At 48.1% G+C, this 23212-nt stretch overlaps 1 long non-coding RNA gene across 9 annotated transcripts in view; it reads left to right on the forward strand.

Moving 5' to 3' along the window:
* The window catches only part of LOC117200765 (uncharacterized), a 354407-nt gene extending 331444 nt beyond the window's left edge, over positions 1–22963 (forward strand). For 5 of the 9 annotated variants that reach the window (XR_007471048.1, XR_007471047.1, XR_007471043.1 and 2 more), the window contains 3 exons: positions 19021–20793; positions 21499–21708; positions 22277–22963. This is a non-coding gene — a long non-coding RNA (uncharacterized LOC117200765). Of the gene's footprint in view, positions 1–6343; positions 6416–19020; positions 20794–21031; positions 21246–21498; positions 21709–22276 lie in introns of all 9 variants that reach the window. The other 4 variants (XR_007471049.1, XR_007471044.1, XR_007471045.1 and 1 more) reach the window with 4 other exon arrangements.
* Positions 22964–23212: the final 249 nt, after the last annotated feature.

Consider the following 23212-nt stretch of genomic DNA (forward strand, 5'->3'; position numbering starts at 1 on the left):
GAGATGGGGGCTCTGCCTCTGTCGTCGAGCTTTCAGAAATGGCAGCTAACCAATAGAACACCCCGGCCCTACAGCCTGAAGGTGTCCTGGGGGGAGATTTCTTGGGTGAAATTTCTCCATCCAAGTGGGGCCTCAACTAGAGGAGCTTGGTCTCCCTGAGAATAGTTGCCTCCTTGCCCAGCATCTTTGTGGACATTTCCAGTTGGGGGAGGGGGATGTCCGACAGCATGTCACTTAGCATGAGTACACCCATTAGTTATAATTAAACAGGCTGCTGCAATGATGACAAATAAATTTAGCACCAAAAGGATTGTGTAGATATTCAGAGCCAGAAGAGCAGTCTTCAGACGACAAATTAGCCAGGCTTTCCTGCTCTGGAGGGGCTCAGGGGAGGCAGGTCTTCTCCCAGGTGGATGTCCTCGCATTCTCAAAGGGTGATGCTTCCTGAGAGTAGATTCATCTTGAGTCTATTTCAGGCAACATCCTCAAGCCCTGGGACCCTAGGAGCATCTCCTTACTTTTTCTAATATTTGCGAGCCATTTCCTTCCCCCTGCTTCATCCTGAATGCATTTGCATCGTCCATCTCTGGCTTCCTTCTAGGAGGTCAGGAGCCTGCTGTTCACAACAGGCTTTCCCTGTGATCAGCCACCGTCAACGCCCGTGCTCCTGCAGGATCCCAAGGAAGAGCACACGTCGAGACCTCAGCCCTTCAGCTGGAAACCTTTGGGTGGTCTCCCCGGACAGCCATCATCAGGTGAAGCCTAATCCCGCCTTGTGCGCTCGTGGTTAATATACCATGGACACCAGCCGGGCTATTTTCTTTTATGTTTCAAAAGGCTGTGCTATTGCGTCTTTGATATCCCCTAGGCCCCAAGTAGGCAGCGTTTCACTAGACTTCTTGAAATATGGACACAAAATTTTCAGGGGAAGGAGGGGTATCAAAACCTTAACATAGAAATAAATTGGGAGAGGAATGATGGATGACGGGAAGGCTCCCTGAGCAGACTACAGGGAATCAAGAGGAAAGACTATTACTTTTAATAATAAGAGTCAATACAGAATGAGCGTGGCTACGTGTCAGTTATTGTGTTGGTCCTTTTCATGAGGGCAGCATGGGGTGATTGTTAAGAGCATGACCATCATTCAGTGCCTGGCTTTGAATCTTAGCTTTGCTGCTAGCTAGTGGGGTGACCATAAGCAAGTAGCTTACCTTTCCTGTGCCTTAGATGCCCCACCTGTAAAATGGGGGCTAATAATATTACCTACCTCCTAGGATCGTTGTGACAGCTAAGTGAGACGATTTACGTAAAGTGTACAGAATAGGATCTGTATCTTGTGAAGGTTAGTGAATTCTATCACCTGAGCATTTTCCCATCTTTAGGGATTATTATCTTCACAGTGTTGCTATAATCACACACCCATGGATTTACTTAATATTTAAAGACTTTGTAAACTTAAAAAGGTATGAATATAACATACTGAAAAGTGCACAAATCATAGATGCGTAAATCAATAAATTATCATGAAATGTCAAGAAACAGACCAGGGTAAGGGCCTTGGACACCCTTCTCATGCTCCCCTACAGCTTCTCCAGAGGTACCCCTATTCTGACTCTCACACTGTCATTTAGTTTGCGCATTATACATATGGGATCAGTGTGTATGTTTTTATGTATGTCTGATTTATATAATTCAGTTTCGTGTTTGAAAGCATAGCTCTGTGGTTACATATAGCTGGGGTTCATTTATTTTCCTTGCTATGTAGTATCCCATTGCATGAATACAGCACCATTATGTATTCTGCTGTTAATATTTATTTATTTATTCTGTGGTTTATGGACCTTTGTGTTGTTTCCAGTTTCTGGCTATTATAAATAATGGCAGTATTAATATTTTTATACATACTTATTAAAGCACATGTATGCTGACCGTATATTTAGGAGTGTAATTGCTGGGTTATGAGATGTGACATCCAGCTGTAGGAGGCAGTGTCAAATAGGCTTTCCAGTGGTTGTACTATTTCATTATTTTGTGATCTTTTTATTGATTTGTAGAAATTCTTTATATATTCTGGATACAAACCCTTTGTTGGTAACATGTATTACAAATACCTTTCACACTCTGTGTAAACTTAGTTTAAATTTTAGATTTATCTTAAGTAGTAATATTTGTGAAATTGAGTTTGATATTACTTTTTACTGAAAGATATATGTATATTAGATAAAAGTTTGCCCCTGCTCCAACTAAAATTTCCTCTACTCCTGATGGCATGCCTTATCATCCTTTAGGAAAACTCCATTATCTCATTATTAAATGAGATAAAAGAACCTCTTTGGTAGGTACCGTTATTATCCCTGTTTTCTAGGTTTGGCATTAGAGGCACTGAGAGGTTTCATAATTTACCCAAAGACACAGCTGACATGAGGACCAGGTGTAGTTGCTTCCAGAACTCATATTTCTTCTGTCATGTCGCTGGTCAGCAGGCTATTTTATCATCTGTTGTACACTCTGGATCCTTGAGAGACCCTCTGCATCCCTACAGAGACTTGAATGTAGTGGGGTCCTCAGTAAACATTTGGGGGTGGATGGATGGATGGATGTGCTGGTAGATGGATGGATGAATGGATGGATGGATGGGTGGAAGGATGGATGACGTGGACAGTCAGTGTTTTCACAAAAGCTCGCTGCCCATGGAGGAGCCCATCCTCAGGCCAGGGCCAGGGTGTCTACAGCCTGGACCGTGATCCCACAGCAACCCTGCCATGGCCTTTCTCTCCTCAGTGGCCTGAAGGTAGAGAGATAAGAACAGAACTGGAGCTGAGGTGAGGAAATGGCAGTCCCAACCTTGCCCTTGCCGGGGAGAAGTGTGATCTCATCTTCATCAGTGCAGGGGCTGTTTTAGGAGCTCTTGCTTGCAGAGGAAGCAGACACTAGTGGTCTGCCTGCTCTGATGAATTGTTAAACCAGCTCTGTCTACATGTGAGGACCAGGCTTGGGATGTGGGCTCTCCTTTGGGATGCCTTACATACCATGGATGGGGGACCATTCTCTGCTCTCTCTCCGGGAAGACAATGGGCAGATTCAAAGATCAATTCCCATGTTGTTGAGACCCACTGTGTTTGATCTTGCCTCACTCATGCTTTCCTTTTGCACAGTGAAACTTGCCCTTGTTCACTTGAACATTTTCTAGCTCTGTCCCAGGAGCTGATCTGGGTGTTGCTGTAGAAAGGATGGTAAATTGGATTCTGTCTAAAGAGCACAGATGAGGACCTCACAGGGAGAGCTCTGCTAGAGATTGTGATGAGGTGATTTTGAACGTCACTGTGCCTGGCTTTAACTGTCTCTTGAGGCATTTGTTGAAACTTTGTTCATACTCCGTAGCTACCAGAACCTTTTCCCATTCTGAATGCTGGCGACATGCTGCTCTGCACTCTTCCTGAGCACTTGCCTGGGAAGGTGCTTGTTGCATTTAATAAATTGCATTGATTTATTGCCTTTATTGATCTGCTGAAGCTCTCTGTATTATCAGAGGTTATGGCCTTCTTAGGAAAACATGGAAGGCCTCTTCATTAGCATTCATTTTTCTATGAGGCTTTGGAGGGTGAAATACCAAGATGCACAGTGTTCATTCTGGTGATATATTGAGCACCGTCCGGGTGAACAATGGCTTCGGTATAAATCAGGTGGAAGGAAGGAACTGAGGCCATTTGCCATAGGCTTGCAGGAGTTTTTGTGATGAAATGAGGAGGCTACTTTCCTTTCCTTCGGTGATGACAAGCGCCTCTCTTAATTTTCCACAAGGAAGTAGCAGCAGGCTGAAGGGGCTCTTTGGGGAGAAGCATACCTCCACAGGCAGACCAGTCTATGATGTTTTAGTGTATCCCACTTAAGGCTTGTGCTGTGACAGCAGGTATATCACTTGGCAGTTCTGTGCCTGTGCTTCTTGTCTGTGTTCATTTGTGCCCTGACCTTCACAGCGACAAGCTTTCTATCTATCCCTCTGCTTCCTGCCCCAGATCCAGCCCCAGTCTGAAACTGATTCTGAAGCTTCCTGCATGCAGCAGGCCCTGAGTTTCAGGGAGAAGCCCAGATGAACCCAAGAGAGATGCCAAGAACCTAAGGGGGCGTTGATCCTTGACCCTTCCACCACCTTCCTAGGACCTGCCTTAGGCTCCTTTCTTCTTCCAGGAGAAGCCTCGTAGTGTCCGGTACCTGCCTTCCCCTCCTTACAGAGGATGTTGTGGGCTTAGGAACCCAATCTCTGGAAGCTTTAGATCCTGACAACTGTGGATCCTCCTGCCTGCCTCGTGGATGTGTCTGTCGAGCACTCAAATCTCTGTGGATCTTTTCCACATCTGGCCGGAACCACTTCCCTCTTTTTGTACACTTACAGGGGAGAACATGCTTCCACTCCAGGGGACCTCAGGCCAGCATCTGTGGGGACCAGAGACAGTTCTGAGTTTGAATATAGTCCCAAGCTGTGTGACCTTGGGAATATTACTTAATTTCTCTGAGCTTCAGGTCCCTTATTTGCATGGGGGGTTAATAATGCCAAACTCAAAAGATTATCGCAAGGACTAAATGAGTCAGTGTTTGCCAAGTGCTTACCGTGTCTGACACATAATGCCAGTGCAAACAATGTCAGCTACCATTATTAGCGGAAGTTTCTCTAAATGTGCATTAGTTTCTCTAAACACGCACTCAAAGCTGTGGCCAGCTATGTGCCCTGTTAACTGTAGGCTCTGAGGGTAAAATTGTGAGTGAAACTGACACGCCCCTACCTGCAAGGAGCTTACTGTTCAGTAGATGAGACTGGCAATGAAACGGACAATGAAAATGAGAAGTAATATGGGTGGTGGAGGGGTGGTTATCACTGATCATAATATGAGCTTATAGGAGGGGCCTCTAATACAGTCTAAGATCTGGTACCAGCCCTCCCCAGGCTGAGCGGAGCCGCTAGAAGCTGATCAGGACAGGAAAGGCTAAGGAGTAAAGGCAGTGTTGGAAGCCTTCTGTTTATAGATAAGCAATCATATGTAAAATCTCCAACCGTGGGCTTCCCTGGTGGTGCAGTGGTTAAGAATCCGCCTGCCAATGCAGGGGACATGGGTTCGAACCCTGGTCCGGGAAGATCCCACATGCCGCAGAGCAACTAAGCCCATGTGCCACAACTACTGAGCCTGTGCTCTAGAGCCCATGAGCCACAACTACTGAGCCTGTGTGCCACAACTACTGAAGTCCGCACGCCCAGATCCTGTGTTCCACAACAAGAGAAGCCACCACAATGAGAAGCCTGCACACTACCAGGAAGACCCCCACTCGCCGCAACTAGAGAGAAACCCCACACGCAGCAACAAAGACCCAATGCAGCCAAAAATAAAATAAATTTATTAAAAAAAAAAATCTCCAACCCCCTTCAACTCTGGCCAACCCCGGCATGGAAGATCCTTCTACTCCCACGATGTCACTTTGTCCTTTAAAAATGGTACATGATCAGCCTGATTTCTCTTGGCGATTGTTTATAATATCAATACTTGCCCGATGTCTTTCTTCCCTGGTGGAATGGGTGCCCCCTACAGGCAGGGCTCAGGGCTGTCAGTTACATCCATAGCACTCAGCACAGGGTGTGATACTTTTTCATGCTCAGTGATATTAATAAATTAAGTGAGATGGAGCAGACACTGAGATTTGCTGCACCCTGCCTTTCAGAAATGCCCGAGGGCTCTGTATAGCTCACTCCTTTTCCCTCCTTCCCACAGCTGGTGGCTGGCTCACAGTGGGGAGGCTCTGGGTCCTTCCCACCACCAGGGTTGGAGCTTGAGCCGGGAGTTGTATTCATCACAGAGCAGTAGCAGCCAGCACCCCACTCCCAAAGCTGGTTTTGGCCCCTTTGCTCTGGCACTGGGCTCCTAGCTGCTCAAGGCTGCCTGTGCTTCGTATCTGATAATCGATGCTGCCATTATCTTTGGAGGAAATGCTGCCCAGTGATATCACCACTGAATCGATTAAAAGCAGAACTTTGAGCTCATCGGAGTGGAGCAGAACTTTGAGCTCATCAGAGTGGAGACCTTTAATACGGTCCCAGTGCCTGCCAGAAACCCCCTCTGCAGCGCAGAAGCAGCTCCGTTGCAGGGCCAGAATATCCCACATTTTTACAGATTGGCTGGGGCAGGAGCCATACGATGTATTTATCTATAGTGAGGTCACCTTCTTCAACCTACCCCCACCTCAACTTTTGTTTTTAGCTCACTTCAAACAGAAAGACCTCCAGATTTTCTCTGCTTTTTCTGTTTTGACTTTGTTTTTTAATCCAGTGCTTACCATCGTTGTTCTTTCTTTGTAGAGAAAACCCCCAGCAGATGGACATCTGTATCCATTTCAATCTTCCCAGCCCTCCCCTAGGTGGGAGGTGGAGGTATGTGAGCTGGTCTCTTAACTCAGAAATGAGACTAGGAAAGGGAGGCGTTCAGGAGGTGTGTGATCAAAGGCTGGGTTTATGCTGTGGACACCTGGGGGTTCAGGAGTCCTAAGGGAGACACGTGTGGCCTAGAAAGGCCAGGGAAGACTCCATCAAGGAAGTAAGACTGAAGTTGGGTCTGGAGGAGGAAGGAAGGATTTGAAGAGGGCTGGGATGGGGGTGCTTTTCAATGGGAAGGGGAGAGGCAGCTTGATAAAGCACAGAGCTGATGATGAGCATGTAAGCTCAAGGAGGAGGAACAGGCACTGTCAGAGGTGTAGGCGGGGAGACTGGCTAAGCGCGATGGTCAGAGAGCAGAGTACGTATGCCGAGTAGGATGGTAAATTTAGGTGTCATCCTGGCTAAGCTACGGTGTCCAGTTGTTTGGTCAAATACCAGTGTACATGTTGCTGTGAAGGTGTTTTTAGATGTGATAAGCGTTTAAATCAGTAGGCTCTGAGTAAAGCACATGACTGTCCATAATGTGGGTGGGCCTCACCTAATCAGTTAAGGCCTTAAGCTCAAAGACCAAGGTTTTCAGAAGAAGGGATTCTCCTCAAAACTGTCACATTGACAGCCTGCGTGCGTTCCCAGCCTGCTGCCCTGCAGAATTCAAGACTGAAGCATCCACTCTTAATCATCAGCCTACTAGCCTGCCTTATGGACTTCAGACCGGCCAACCCTCACAATCTCATGAACCAATTCCTAACATAAATCTTTCTCTCCATATACCTACGTAGATCCTTTTATTTCTCTGGAGCACCCTGGCTACCACCCTGAGCAGAGCTGGGGCTTTGCTGAATGATCACGGTCCGAGGGCAGCTTTTGAGAGCCAGGCTCCCTTTGCAGGGTATTAGAGGACTAGACATTGAGTCAAATTCTTCAGTCAAGTCCCACGCCCATGAGACTGCCCAGAGGGGCTCATGCAAAGGGAATCCCAGGGACTCTTTATTTTATTTATTTATAGACTTTATTTATTTATTTTTGGCTGTGTTGGGTCTTCGTTGCTGCGCACAGGCTTTCTCTAATTGTGGCAAATGGGTGCTACTCTGTTGCTGTGCGCGGGCTTCTCATTGTGGTGGCTTCTCTTGTTGTGGAGCATGGGCTCTAGGCACGTGGGCTTCAGTAGTTGCAGCACACGGGCTCAGTAGTTGTGGCTTGCGGGCTCTAGAGCACAGACTCAGTAGTTGTGGCACACGTGATCTTTCCGGACCAGGGCTCGAACCCATGTCCCCAGCATTGGCAGGCAGATTCTCAACCACTGCACCACCAGGGAAGCCCCCCAGGGACTCTTTAAATTGGACCGTCCATGCAGAAACGTGACAAGGGTGTTGGGTGGAGCCTGGCTCACTCCCAATTTTTTCACTTCTTGCGTGGAGTTGGTTTTAATTGACAAGAAGTCCCTCTAACCAGTGGACATTTTCCTGTTAAACCCAATGCTCTTGCATTCTCTTATGTAGCAAAAAGATTGCTTTTTTTGGCAAGGAAGCCTTGGATTTTTCCGAGCTAGTTGTGTGAGAAACATCCCTCCTGCAGGCCACTGTGCAAGTGAGTCCCCGCAGAAACGTGCCCGAGCCATTAGGTGTGGGGAGAAATATCTTTAGTAAGAGTAGGTCATGGAATGAGACTTCCCCACTGCAGCATGTGAGGGCAGAGGGGGTTTCCACAGGATCGTCCTTAAGAATCACTGTAAAAATGCATGACTCCATCTGTCTCCTCTCTCTTCTTTGGCTTCAGATGACCTGAGCCTGTTAAAGATTCCCCAGCAAGGGACCCTAGGCACCAGGAGAAGTGATGAACAGATTTTCAATTTGGCCCCAATTTGCATGGATTTTTTTTGGCAGTTGAAATCATGGTCTAAACTAGAGGCTGGAGATGGGTAGCGGGTCTTCCCCGTAAGAGGCACATTCTTGATTGGTCTGGAGAGACTGCTGGTGCTCTGGGCGTGGGGCTCTAACCTCAGCGTCTGGAGAGAAGGCACAGGTGGCAAAGGGAGAGGTGGAGAGGAAATGGATGATCCGAGCAGTCGGGGGGCATCTTCTCTTCCGTGGGGTGGACTGATTTCTTCTGATGAAGGACTGCCTTGTGATTTCTCACGATTACAGGATATTGGGGACCTCAGACAGAGCCTGGGGACTCTGCTGCCCTGGGAACTGGAATGTGGCCCTTCAGGGTGAGCTGCACAATTTCTGTTGAGGAGGAGTTCAGAGGAGGCCAGAGGATGTGTGTTGAGGCTCCACGTGTTGATAATTTGGGATGTCTTGAGTGGTGGTGCTGGTGGTGATGTGGGCAATGGTGCTTTGGAGGAATCATCATAATGATAATAATAAAAATAAAAATAATAATAGCAGACATTCATTGAGTGTCTATTCTGTCCCAGGCACTGACCTAAGACTTTATTCGTAATTAGACATTTAATTGCCATAGCAACCCTATGAAGTGCTCTCGTTAGTCCCACTTTCGGATGGGGAGAGATGTTAAGAAACTGCGCAGCTACTAGCCAGTGGGTGGTGGTACCGCCAGCTTGGGACCCAGGCGGTCTGGTTTAGAGCATCCCTGCTCATGCTAACATTCTCCCTAAGCTGCCTCTTGGCCTTGACACTGTGTCCTTTTCTCCAGCCTAAAGTGCAGGCCAGGCCCCCCTAGCAGTCCTTTATATGCCAGCATGGACCTTCCAGGAGGCTGCTGCAGCCCTGTGTCAAGGATTTTCCAACTCAGAAAGGTGTTTCTCTGGAGCCTTGTTCAAACCTTTCATCCTGCCCAAACCCCCTCCAGCCTCCCTCCTCTTGCCAAGTCAGATCCTGCCTCCTGCCCTTGGAGGCCTCAGCTCTGTCGCCCCCAAACCCGCCCAGAGACGGCGTGGGGAGGGCCACCTCCTCCTAGGACAGCGCTTTTTGAGAAAAATTTCAGTTTGATCTGGCGAGGACAGTGGCTTCACTGTAGAAATAACAATATAACCCTCAAGTCTAGATGAAAACATATTCTAGTCCCATAGGTTGGCGGGATGTCCACGTGCCCTGGACGGACCTGGATGGAAAGGCCAGTTCAGAGTGCCCATCTTGACTCTTCCCTGAAGCCTTGAGAGGGAAACCCACCCCTGGGGCCTGGGCCTTCCTTGAAGTCCCTACGATGGGGCAGAGAAAGAAAGGGCCAACAACGCTGGTCTGGGCGAGAAGAAAGAGCGGTGGGGAGGGGAGGGTGAGAGTGGTGTGGGTCAGGGCCAGGGCAGGAAACTAGCCGGGGGGCTCTGCTGTGTCCCTGGGGAAGCAGGTCTTCCACATGGAGCTGTGGCCTTGCTCAGTGAGTGTAGGATCCACCGCACAGAGGCCCGTCATTAAAGTGGTGTTGACCAGAGAGAATTAAAGTATAAAAATGATAAGACCAGCTCCTAATTAGAGCCCGCTGGGCTCCAGGCAGGGCCTGCGGGCAGTTTTCGGGAAAGGTCTGCAGGATCTCAGCACATGGGCCGCAGGCACCCCTCAGCCCTGTCATCTTACATGTGGGAAAACTGAGGTTGTGGACAGGAAAGTTGCTCCTGCTGGGTCTCAGGGGAACTGAGCCCCAAGCCAGGGGTCCTTCTACCTCAGCTCAGGCTTCTCTAAGGGCTTCACATGGAAAGAATCTACCTACACAGGGATGCTGTGTGGCTGGGGCTTATGATAGCATTCAGTCATTCACTCGGTCATTCGTTTGTTCAACAAATATTTATAGAGTGCCTTCCATGGGCTAGAGACTGTTTTGGACACAGGATAGAGCTGAGAACAAAACCAGAAAAACAATCCTCCCCTCATAGAGTTATTATTCGTAGAATTTTTTTTGGGGGGGGGAGACATAAACACACATTAAATAAATATCGTGTCAGAATGTGGTAAGAACAGTGGAGAAAAATGTGGACAGGAGGGTGCAGGGTGCCCTCCGTGGGCTGTCTCTGGTCAGAGAGTGGCAGGAACCCTTGGACAGTAGTAAGGGCCGTAGCAAGAGTCCCACCTCAGCAAGACCCCTCACAACAGCATCCCCACCGCCTCACTGTGAAGTGGGAGGAGGATGGAGCTGGGGACCATAATTCACAAGACCACTGAGAGGTGCCCAAGAGGCAGGGTCCCAGGGGCCAGGACTGTGCTGTGGCATGAGCCGGCGAGGTGGGGGTGAGCGTCTGCACAGACGGAAGGCTGGGCTGAGCGTTGAGGACGTGGCCTTGGGGGAAATTAGGAAGGGCAGAAGGAAGGCCGAAGTAGAGTGTCCTGGCTGGCTGGGGAGAAGCACGTGGGAGAGGAGGAATAAAGGGATGAGACTGGAGGTGAAGTTGAGAAGCAGCCTTGGGAGGCAATGAGGAACAGATTAAGCAGGCTTCACCTCTCGGGCATGGAGATCTCCTTGTGGGTTACAGCTGGGGGATGACATCGGGAAGAAACCACTTTATAAAGGTCCGTCTGGCAGGTGCAGGACAGTTGTGTTGGAACAAGAAGTGATCGGCGATCTAGGGCAGTGATTGTGGGATGCAGAGAGGGGAGGGACGCAGAGAGGCAGGAAGCACCACAGGACTTGATGCCTAAACTCCAACTTCCTCAATCCAACGCTGTTTTGGCGGAACCCGCAGGCTCTTTTTTCACTGCTCTGCGCATGTGGCGACTTTCCAGGATGGGGAGAGGAGACCTGAGTGCCCGGAGAATTTCTCCAGATGTTGAATCTCATGCTCTGACTGCCATACCCCTCCCAGTCTCTGCTTCTATCTCTGCCTCCCTGAGTCTGGCTTGGATTTGGCCAGCCCAGATCGGGAAGACCTTGGGGGACAGTCGGCAGGAAAATCTGGGGTCAGTCCAGGGCTAGAGGAGATGCATACGATCTATTCCTGGAAAAAACAGCAAGGAAAGGGGTTTGGGGGCCCTTCGTGTGCTGAGTCTAGTTATAGTGCAACAAAGAAGCCGCAGGGCAGGTCCGGGTCCTTGCCAATCAGCGGGCACAGCCTGGGGAGTTTGGGGCACCGGGGACCACTCTGAGGATCTGACTGGTCTGGGTCCCTTGGCTTGTTGCAGCCTGGCAGGGGCCCTTAAAACTTGGGGGTGGACAAGACCTGACCCAGTGCTTAGTGTCCCTGTCACAAGAGTCACTGCCTCCAGCTTGGGCCCGGCACTGGGTCTGGGAGGGGAATCTCGCTGTGGTTCCAAACTTACTAAATGCCCCTGGTGGAATCCAGACATGTGTTCCCAAAGCCACCTCTGAGCAGACCTGGGTTGGCTGTGATGGGGCCTCTGGGGACAGCCAGGGTCCTAAAGGAACGTCCCATGCCTGCCAGAGCCGTGGCTGCTGTTTGAGGGCCTCTAGCTGCTGAGGCCTCTGGCCTAAGCGAAGAGGGAACCCAGGCTCATGTGACGGGGAGACTAACCTGGTGGGGACACCAGATGAGAAACTGGAGACTCAAGACGAGAAGGACCCCCATGTAGTGCAGCACAGGGGCTAGAATCCTGCCCGCACTCCCCTAGCCCACAGCCTCCTCCTTGACTCCCTGGGGTCTTGAGTGGACTGCAAGCTCGCAGAGGCCAGCACGGGGCTGCCGAGTCTGAGGGCCAGCGATCTGAGGCTGGGACTCGGCACTGATTCCACCAGACAGCTTTGCTGGGCCATGGTTGGCTTCCCCGCCCTCTCTGTGCAGACTGAGGTGGGTGTGTACTTTGTACTTAATTATAGTGCTCATAACCAGAGAGGAGCTGCTGGGAAGCACATGTCATTTTGTTTGGGGATAATACACACGAAGGCTGGAAAATATCTATTAGATCATCCCGTACTGCCTCTGCCACAGCTGGCATGATTGGTATCAGATCACTCATGCTTTCTCCTGCCTGTGACTCAGGCGGGGGCTGGGGGCTGGGCTGGGCCTCCTGAAGGCTGGCAGCCCCACAGCTTTCTCTTGAGCTCTGCTCTCATTTTCCTTGTCTGCCTGCTCGGTTTTTCATCCCCGGATCTGTTTCTGCCAGCCTTGCTCTCTCGTGTCCTCCCAGGGAGCATTGATTCCTCTAGCCCCTGTTTATGGAGACCCCACTCTGTGGCAGGCCCACCCCTGCTCAGTTCTGGGCGTTCAGACAATGATATCCATCCACTATTCACAGTTGAGAGCAACGTGAGACCTGCCCACGGATAATTCTTTTTTATTAAATTTTTATTGGAGTAGAGTTGATTGACAACGTTGTGTTAGTTTCAGGTGTACAGCAATGTGAATCGGTTATACATATACATCTATCCACTCTTTTTTTAGATTCTATTCCCATATAGGCCATTAAAGAGTATTGAGTAGAGTTCCCTGTGCTATACAGTAGGTTCTTATTAGTTATCTATTTTATATATAGCAGTGTGTGTATGTCAATCCCAATCTTCCAATTTATCCCTCCCCACCCCCTCATCCTCTAGTAACCATACGTTTGTTTTCTACATCTGTGACTCTACTTCTGTTTTTCGTTTTTTGCTTTAAGATTCTTTTCCCAGATAGGTCATTACAGAGTATTGAGTAGAGTTCCCTGTGCTATACGGCAGGTTCTAATTTATGGCTAAATGTGGGCGTACCATGCAAGAAGGACTCCTGTAGGTTAGGGAAGGGAGAGGTCACTCTGGGCTCTGCTCGTTGGGAGGCTTCATGGAGGAGACGGCCTTTGAGCTTGGAGAGAGCTCACCAGGTGGAGAAAAAGAAGGCACCACACTGGAAACCTGTAGCCCCCTTCTCATTCTATTGCTTAATATCCTTTGTCTTCCCCGTATCTTCTTGGTCATAGATTGACTGCCTCTAAATCTGGCCTCTGCCACCTCAATCCCTTATGTCTCTCTCTTCTCCTCCCACCTCTGGCCCATTTTAGACACAGTGGGCAGGCCAGTCAAGGCTGAGGCAGAGGTGGGAATCCGGTGACCAGAGAGCGAAGGCTGCAGCTGCCACCAGTCTTCAGCTTCCTTATCTGCAAAATGGGGGATGAGGGCTAATCTCTATGAACCATTCAGGTCTGACGTTCTAGGAATTTCTAAAGCAGGGAGCCACTTGGCAGAACCAGGGTCCAGAGGAGGCGGCTTCATGTCTGTTTCTTCGTCTTCCTGACTTCAGCCACCACCGTTAGCCTGGCAGCTCCCAGATCTGCATTTTCAGCACAGATTTCCCGCCTGAGTGACGGAAACACATCTCCTGCTGCTCCCTGCCTGTGTCTCTGGAGGTGCCTTAAAATCAGCTTGTCCAAAGGGGAAATCGCTGTATTTTACACACCTCTGATTCACCCTGCTGCCAGGATACATGTGCACAACACATTCACACACTCACACCCTTCTGATCACGTTACTTTCTTAAAACCACTCCACCAGGATAAAATCCCTGGAGAGCTAGGTGCAGTGGGGCAAAGGTCTTCTGTGACCTTACTGCAGGCGCATCCGTCAAGACTCCACGCCTCCCCAGACACTGGACCCCAGCCAACCCTGACTGCTGAGCACACCTCCAGATTTCACATTTCTGCCTCTTTGCATGTGTTCTTTCTCTAGTATAGAACATTGCTCTCATGCCATGTTTTCTTCCTATTCATTTGTTAAAACCCAACTTGCCTATCACCTCTGCAATGAAGCCTTCCCAGACATCACTTGTCCCAGTTAATGAATCATTGCCACTCCCTCTTTTCTATCCTTGACCTTGTGAATACAGCTTTTATAGCACTTATCACTGAGTTATTATCAGTTTACTGTGGTAAACAGTGGGCACCCCAACTCCCATTCATCTTTGGACTCCGGATTTTTCTAGCATGATGCCCAGCACTTATTAAGCACTAAGGATTTTGTTCTTTAAACAGAACTGAGTCCTAATGACTGCCCTGTGGTACTCATAGCTCCTTGACAGCAAAGCTCTGCTCAAAGTCAGGAGTACATTTCCAGAGGGCTCTGCAGTGGGGAGCAGCAGTAAGAGTCTGTGTTTTTCGCTCAGTGCCTGCCCTGAGTTAGATGTTAGGTGTTTTCTCTTTCTCAGCCTAGAGTGAGCCCTTGAGCTGACCCAGAAGTTCTGAGCATTTATCACCTAGTATTGATGACCACATATTCTGCCTTCCCTCCTTATGCCTAGAGATGAAGGAAGAAATACAAGCTCATGTTACAAAGAGTATTTCCCTGGTTTATCAGCTCTCCCTCTCTCAGCTGGCACTCAGAATGATTTCTTAGTTCTCAGCTTTTCTTCCTCTGATCAAAGTGCCCGAGGCAGTGAGCACCAGGAGGGGAACGCGAGCATTTCTGGCTCAGTCTCACGCTCCCCTCTTCTGCGATGTTTGAAGAACCTGTAGCCCAGAGTTCACCAATCAGGTGGGTGTGGCCTGGCTGCAGAAGGGTCTCCAAGGGCTTGGCGGGGAGCCCGGATGCCCTGGGATATCTGGGGGATGCAGGGGGCAGCTGCCCTATCTCCCCCTGGAGGAGATCAAAGCTGCTTGTGCCCTTCCTTGTCCTCCCTTTCCCATTCTGTTCACTCAATCGTTCTTTTCTCTTCGATGAATTCAATGCAGAAAATCCATGAGCAGGATTTCTCTCTTCAAAGGATCAAATAACCTTTTTTTTTTTTTTTGGCCCCCTTTTTACTTTTTTTCCCAAATTGCAAAAGGAAAACATGCCGACAGACTTAGAGTTAAAGGTGAGAGAAAGAAAGAAAAGTTGCAGCGAAGTAATTTCAACTTGAGAAGTAGAGTGGTTGAAACCCAGAAAAAATGTGCGCTCAGCAATATGGTCCGCTCCTACAAATTAACCCTGAGTGCTTGTGTAATTAGTGCGAGGGGTAGGGAACTGAGCAGCTCACAATATCTCTCACCCAGTTCGGAATTACGTTCACAAAAGAATTTCCTCTTCCTTTCTTGTGAGAGTTGAGAGAGTTGCCCTGTCGGTCTGGTATCAGCATTTTGGGCTGGGTTTTGCTCCTGAGGAGGTGGTCTTGCGGCTGTACCCTCCTGACTTTCACCTCTGCGCGTGGCATAACTGGGCCTTCACAGAGTGGGGGTGGAGGCCACTCAGCTCCTCTTCCGGAGAAACGGACCCTGAGGAGCCCCAGATACCAGCTCTCCTGGCCTCTCAGTGCTTCCCACTACCCCCTTTCTGCCCCTGTGCTGCATCTAAACTCTGAGTTTCCTGCTTTTTTAAAAAAATGTTGGGGTATAGTTGATTTACAATGTTGTGTGAGTTTCAGGTGTACAGCAAAGTGAATCTGTTACACATATACGTATATCTACTCTTTTTTAGATTCTCATACTGAGTGAAGTAAGTGAGACAGAGGAAGACAAATATCATATGATATCACTTATATGTGGAATCTAAAAAAAGGCTACAAATGAACTTATCCACAAAACAGAAATAGAGTCACAGATGTAGAAAATAAACTTATAGTTACCAGGGGGTAAGGCGGGGAGGGATAAATTGGATGATTAGGATTGACATATACACACAATGAACTCTACTCAGTACTCTGTAATGGCCGATATGGGAAAAGAATCTAAAAAATGAGTTTCCTGCTTTTGACATGAATGTGGATATTTATCACCTCTTGAGGAATTAAGAGAATTCAGGTCTGTAAAGTGCTTGGAGAGCTATTGTTGAAGACTCTGTGGCTGGTGTTGTCACAGGGATCTTTGTGGTGGGGGCATGCTTCATGGGGGTCATGGGAGGGTGGCTAACAATCTTTTCCCTTTTTTCCATAAACTCTTCTGGCATCTAGTGAGGCCAATGGACTTGCTATGGACTGAATGTTTGTGTCTCCCAAATTCATATGCTGAAGCCCTAACCCTCAATGTAATGGTATTTGCAGGTAGGCTTTGGGGAGGTAATTAGGTCATGAGGGTGGAGCCCTCATGAATGGGATTAGTGCCCTAAAAAGAAGAGATGTGAGACAGATGCTCTCTCTCTGCCATGTGAGGGTACAACAGGAAGGTAGCTATCTGCATGAGTTTCTTCACCAGACACTGACTTGATCTTGAACTTCCAGACTCCAGAACTGTGAGAAATCAATGTTTGTTGTTTAAGCCATTTGGTCTGTGGTATTTTGTTATAGCAGCCCAGACTAAGACAAGACTCATTCTCAGAATGTTTTTAAATGCACAAAATAAAATATATAGGATTACAAAGGAAACTAATTATATTGACATACAGTTATCAAAATATAAATAAAACATGTGTGGTACAGTCATATATGTGCTTCTTTATTAACTCATCAAAAAGCAAGATCTACTTATGGGTTGAATAACTGACATATGTCTGAAATAAATAATATTTTGAGAAATCTGCAACAATCGTAACATACTAAAATATCTGATTTCTACTGTTGACAACTCATAGCATTGCTAAAACTACTGTGGTTTATTGCTCACATTCGTAATTGAGGGAAATGCTATAGTTCAGTTAGAGGTTAGTGAAAATAAAGATAGACATTTTCCCCGTCTAACTTCATTGACCCCCTGACTTCTGTCCATGGGCCTTTGGATGAGTTTCTGCTGATGAATAAATGGGTTTATTTGGAAGATAACTGAACCATTAGTGGCTTCTACTGAATCCTCTGCTTGTGGGGGTTCTATGTCCCTCTCTGGAGACTGAAGGATTGATTTCTTGGAGTCAGGTGTCACTGAGGGTCATTTTTAAGAAATTGGGGGACCAAGAGGACAGAAATGACAAGAGAATTAACAGTATAATATGTGCGTGGTAAGGAGCACTGGGTTGTTGGCCTGTGCTGTGAGCAAAGAGGTGAGGATGTGTGCATGGCTGAGGAAGGGTGTAGGAGCACATGCTTCTCAGAGGGGAAGCCTGGATGCTTAAGGGGTAAATGGACAAAAGGGAGGTGATGTGGGGCCAGGCAGGGTGCAAGGCATGGAAGTTGGGGCATCTTGGCAGTTCAAGGTGGTGCCTCTCTGGGCTGCAGGGCAACTGGGAGCTCTCCCTAGCTCAGGATAAGGGACACAGATCTGTGTTGCAGGCATATTGATTTTCAGATGCACCTGATCATTTGGTTTGAGGTCCTGTTCTTCCATGTGTTCTCCGTGAGCCAGCCTTCAGCATTATCATGTGCACTTAAAACATTTTCACCCACTGGTCATTGACTTCCTTAGCAGTTCCTCCCAGATTCTCTCAAACAACAGATTCAGGCTTCATGAACAAACATTTGTAAACCGGTTGCTCATTTGCCATCTATTTAGTGCTGTGATAACTGAAATCATCTCTGAACAGGAAAATATTTTTATCTTTCTTAGTTGCTATTCAGAGGACCCAGGGTGGGCAATTGAACTTCCGTACTTGAGAAAGATAAGATGCACCAGGTAATATTTAATTTTACTAAAGAAAAAAATCCCAAAATGACTTTTCCCCTTAAGTTAATAGTTTTTGTCCTTGAAAACAAAGCCCACATGATACAGATGAATAATACCTCAAAGTCTTTGTTCTCTGGGCTGAGTCTCAGAGCTGAGTGCATTAGACAGGGGGCTAAAACTTGTAGGCAGAGGTATAGAATCCCCAGTCTCTCCCTTTTAACATGAATCCCAGGCAAGTGCCCCTCCGGAACTTAGTGGTGAGAGGTTAGATGAGAATTCCTGTTCTATATTAAAAATTATTAATGTGATAATTTATTTTTTTCTTTTGTACTAGGTCTTCAAAATTTTATAGTTACAGCACATCTCAGTTCAAACTTGCCTCATTTCAAGTGTTTGTGGCCACATGTAGCGAGTAGCTACCATACTGAATAGTGCTTCTCTTCCTTTCTTTCTCTCTCTCTCTGTAATAAAATATAGTTGACATACAATATTATGTTAGTTTCAGGTGTGCTACATAATGATTTGACTTTTGCATACATTTTGTAATGATTACTACAATAAGTCTAGTAACCGACTGTCTGCATACAAAATTATTGCAATATTATTGATCACATTCCGTATGTTATTACATCCCTGTGACTTATTATATAACTGGAGGTTTGTACCTCTAAGTCCCCTTTGCCTATTTTCTCCCACCCCATCGCCCACCTCCCTTCTGGCATCTACCTGTGTGCTCTCTGGATCTATGAGTTTGCTTTCATTTTGTTTTGTTTGCCTATTTGTTCTGTGGGGAGTTCTTCTCTGAGACTTGCTTTTCACCGTGAGCAGTGCTGCCCCTTGGCTAATTCTGCCGTGGGACTCAGAGGTGTTAGTGGTTGGTGTGTTAGAGCAATTGCTGGGTACAAAGGCGCACTGGGATGCAAAGATACGGGGAAGAAGCCCAGTGGGAGGGAGAGGCATCCATGACACCAGTCATTCTATACAAAAGAGAGCGAGCTGTGATTACCATCTCCCGGAGTGTGTGGGAGCTCTGAGACCTGGGAAGGTGCCTTCCTGAAGGCTGCCACACACAGAGCTACACAGAGCACAGGCAAGAGATTTGCTCATTAGGAGACACCATGAGCGAAGCAGCCACGCCCATAATGCCAAGACCTTGGCAAGAAGAGAAGGGAAAAAGCCACTGTCTCCAACTTTCTCTAGTAGCTCCTGGATCACTGCTACTCTTGTATTTGTTTGATAATCCCGTGGTTAATCTATTTGCTTGTATTCCATTGTGTTCCTCAGGTGAACTAGATGCAGTTTACAAAAACAGTTGGATTATGGCAAGACGACATAAAGATGACAAAAAATGAGGCGCAGGAGATGGAAGAATAGGAAAGATGAATGGAACCAGGTGTGAGGTTGGTTCAAAATACACATCCCTTAATGTCTCACTGATTTTGCTAGAGATGGGCTGTATTGATCTGAGTCTAAGCTTTTCAACAGCCAAGGCCAAGGCAAGCACAATAAGTGGCATGAGTCACAGCCCAAGAAATAAAAGCGAACAGGAGTGGAGTTGGCACACACTCACACTGTGAGGCCAGGATGCGAGGACACGGGACGAAGCAGAGTGGAAGCATACCAGCGACACCGAAATCGTGTCACATTCTCGGAGTGATGTTCTTCCTGGATTCTTCCTTGAAAAGAAGCTTCATCAGGCCCCAGCTGCTGACCTCAGCGGCACCTGGCACACATCAGTATGAAATCCCCCTCCATCTCCCCGCCCACCGAGTGTTTCTCTTTTGTCTCTGTTTAGACCAGGAGCACAACTCCTTGCTGTTCTAGAGAAGCTGTTCTGCAGAGCCCACTTGCTCCTCTCCAGATACTCAGCTCTCAGATGGACAGGCTTAATCTGGGTCAATTTAAGGGATTTAGAGCAATGCATTTCCATGGCAGGGACTACGTTGAGTTCACCAGAGCCTGTTTCCTTCCCTCCTGGGCACATGAGTACTTTCCCCAGACTCCTCTGCAGCTGGGCATGGCTTTGACACTCAGCCTGAGCAGAAGTGATGTGTGTCACTTCTGGGCTGAAATGGTTGGGAAGTAAATACATTCTCTCCATAATCCCTTTCCCCATCCGCTGGCTGAGAGGAGAAGGCTATAAGGACCCAGAGGAAGGTGGAGACACGGGGAGGAAGAAGCCCAGGCTACTGAGGGTCTGGTGGAAGACACCAGCCAGAAAACCTTCACTAGACCGTGATATGCACAAGGAACCAACTTCTATGGTGTCAAGCCACTGAGAATTCCGGATTTGTCTGTTAGAGTAGCTAGCATTATTTTAACAAATACAGTTCCCCTCGGGAAATGCTCTCTAAATAAAACTCCTCTCACCAAGAGGAACTGAGAGATTTGAGTGACACCAAGTTCAAGGTTACATTCTCTGACAACTGCTAAGAGTGCAAATATTCTCTGTTGCAGGGAAGTGGGTAGGTGCAAAACCTTATGTTTTAATAGTCACCCAAGGTGGGAATAAGATTAACACACTCTTGTCAAAATTGTGTCACCTTACAAGAACTCCTGCCTGAATAGAAAGCTCTCATGTCTCCTTTTGGAGATAACCCAGGCTGTACCTGTGGGTTAGACCAAGATTCTCCTCAGAAAGTCATTTTGTGTCTGCTTTAACACATGGGAAAAATGGTAACCAAATCCACACGGTTTCATAGAATGTAATCTTCTATAGTAATTTTAACCTGAAAAAAATTTTAAACAGCTATAACCCTCTGACTGCTGCAGCCCTTAAAAACAAAACAAAACTTGGACAGTGAACTTGGTCAAGTCCCCTTCTCACCCTAGGCTTTAGTTTCCAGGCATGACCAATGGCAACTGGATGTGATGGGCCAAAACTGCAATTTATAATCTATGTGTATGAATGCCAAACGAAAACTCTCTATAGCACACACCAATAGCATATTGATAGTACATACAATTCTGTTCCCATTATCCTTACAGGATGTAAGCGCTAAGCACCAGCTATGGCGGCAGAACAAACATTTCCAACTGCCACACCCATCATACAAGGTGAGATACTCGTAATATTTATGGACCAGGTCCTGAGGGCCAAAACCGGGAGGGAAAGGTAGCCCCTGCTTCTCCCGGAGAAGCGCTGAAGGCCTGCAGTTGTGCTTACTGATCCCAGGGGCTGGGTGGTTATGTCACCATCACGTTGGATGTTGAGGGAGGATCCAGGTTTGTGAGCCTTGCTGGTGTGCAGGGCGACTTTGCTCCTGATGGGAGCTCGCTGTTGAGTTATCTGCAGGGCTTGGTGATTTGCCCAGGAATGAGCTCATAAGTTCTCCAGATTCAGTGACCAGACTAAGAGCAACAGCGTTGAAGGAGCCAAATGATGAGACAGAACTGGGCTTCACGATGGGCCACTGCTCCTGCAGATGTCCACCCAAGGGACACAACTACCCTTAATTTCCAACTTTACCCAGGCTGCCTGGGACCTGACTCCTTTGTCCCTAGAGCAGGTAAAGCCAAACTCTGGCTAAAGGGTAAAAAATTCACAATGAAGAACCCCAGATCTGATTTTTTTTTTTTTTTAACTCTCATTTGATGTCTTAAATCATCCTGGAATTGAGCTCTACCGTTTTTCCTCTTCCAAAATGGTGAGGGGAAAGTGTGAGCAGATGCTCCCCTACTGTAGAGGTTGGGTGGCTGGGAAAACTGGAGTCCTGGGGGCTGTGGGATCTATAGTCCAAAGTGCCTTTTATCCACACCCAGGCCATGACCTGGGAGTGCTGTGAGAGGAGGGGCTTTGTCACTTCATGATTCACCCATTGTCCATCCTTCTCTGCTGGAGGACCTTGAAGGAGTCACATGTGTCCAGTTAGGAGGATGCTCCAGGAAGCCCCCAGGCAGTGCCTGTAAAACTTTCCATGTGCCTGTGAAACACCTGGGCATCATGATTCTGCATTTCTAACCAACCTCCATGTGAGGCTGACGGTGCCCTGAGGACCCCACTCTGGGTAGGAGGGTCCAGGGAATTGTGCCACGTGTAGAATGATGTTTGGACAAGCAGTGCTTCTGTGCAGCTCCCCAGAGCCTGCCAAGGAGGCTGGAAGGATCTGTGATGAGAAGGGTCTGAGTGTGGTCTGAGTGAGAAGAGAGTATCCAGGGGAATGGCTGTCCAGGGTCTGTGAAGAACACCCCCTCCTGGGCTTCCTTCCACTTACCCTGACTTTGTGCTTTGCGTCTTTGCTCTTACAGATTTGGAGGGCCTCATTATGCCTTACACTGGAGCTAGGCGTTTAGACCAATCTGAGGATATAAGCAAGCTGACAGAAGGCATCTGATTGAAAGCCTGGCTTGGAGAGGTGGGGGGATGGGGAGGACTGGAATACACATTCAGCTCTTTGCTCCCTACCACGCATCTCAGGTCAAAGCCCAGCTCAGCCTTGTTCCCCCCATTCTCCTGGGATGCTGTGGAGGAGGACGCCTCCCCTCTTGAAGAGGCTTTGGCTTCTTGCATCCTGACATGTGCATGTTTTCTGTTTTATAGGAAGAAATGTGTCTTGGCTAGAGGCCCATGTTTCGTTCCAGCACATCCTTTTTACCAAAAGAGCCGTCCCTGGAGCTGCCAACAGTGTTTACGAGAAAGCCATCCAACAATACTTTGGATCTGGGAGCGTGGCCTGACCACGGACGTGGCCTTCCCCGCCCCGAGAACCATCCATCGGAAAGCCTGGCACACGGTAGAGTGTCTTTATTTTTACTCCAAAATGTAAAAAATGTAAAGCTGGTTCCTTTCTTTCTTTCTTTTAACAGCTGGGAAAACTCCTGTCAGTGGATGCAGTGTCCTTTCCAGATTCAATATTGTGCAAACTGCATATCGGCAAATGGAGTAAACAAATATGTCCATGGTGCTTCCTGATGCACAGAGAGATGGGGCCGCCCCGATACAGAGACGCAGACCTGCCGATCGGCACGGGAGCTGCTGAAACTGCTCCTCCACCAGCTCTGCTACCATCTCTCTCCTTCAGAACAGAGTCTGAGAGCCTGGGGTGATGGGCCACTCGGATGCCCAGCAGCCGGGGACCCCTGGAGTCACGCAGACCTAGGGTGGCCGCAGGTTGGATGGGAGCTCTCATTGGCTGCGGTGGGGACTCACCACCTGACCAGTCCTGCGCCTGCGCTAAAAGCCCCACCCTCTTCAGTCCCACCTGAACCGCAAGGCTCTCACCCCCAGGCAAGGCGGAGGAATTTGTTTCTTTTTCTCCTTTGTTTTTTGAAGTTACTTTTCAGCTCTGTCTCCCCACTCCGGCAGGCCTGGGCAGGAGGCAGTACCCCATGTGGCATCTTTTTGGCATAGAGAACTTGGCCAAGTCCCTTTCCCAGCACGGGTTTTAGTTTCCAGGCGTGCAGTGTTAACATGGGTGTGACGGACCCCGGGCTGGCTTCAGCTCTGCAGTCCTTCGGAGTGTAGGATGCCTCTGCA

This window comes from Orcinus orca, chromosome 13 (assembly GCF_937001465.1).
Source record: "Orcinus orca chromosome 13, mOrcOrc1.1, whole genome shotgun sequence".
NCBI classification, from domain to species: domain Eukaryota; kingdom Metazoa; phylum Chordata; class Mammalia; order Artiodactyla; family Delphinidae; genus Orcinus; species Orcinus orca.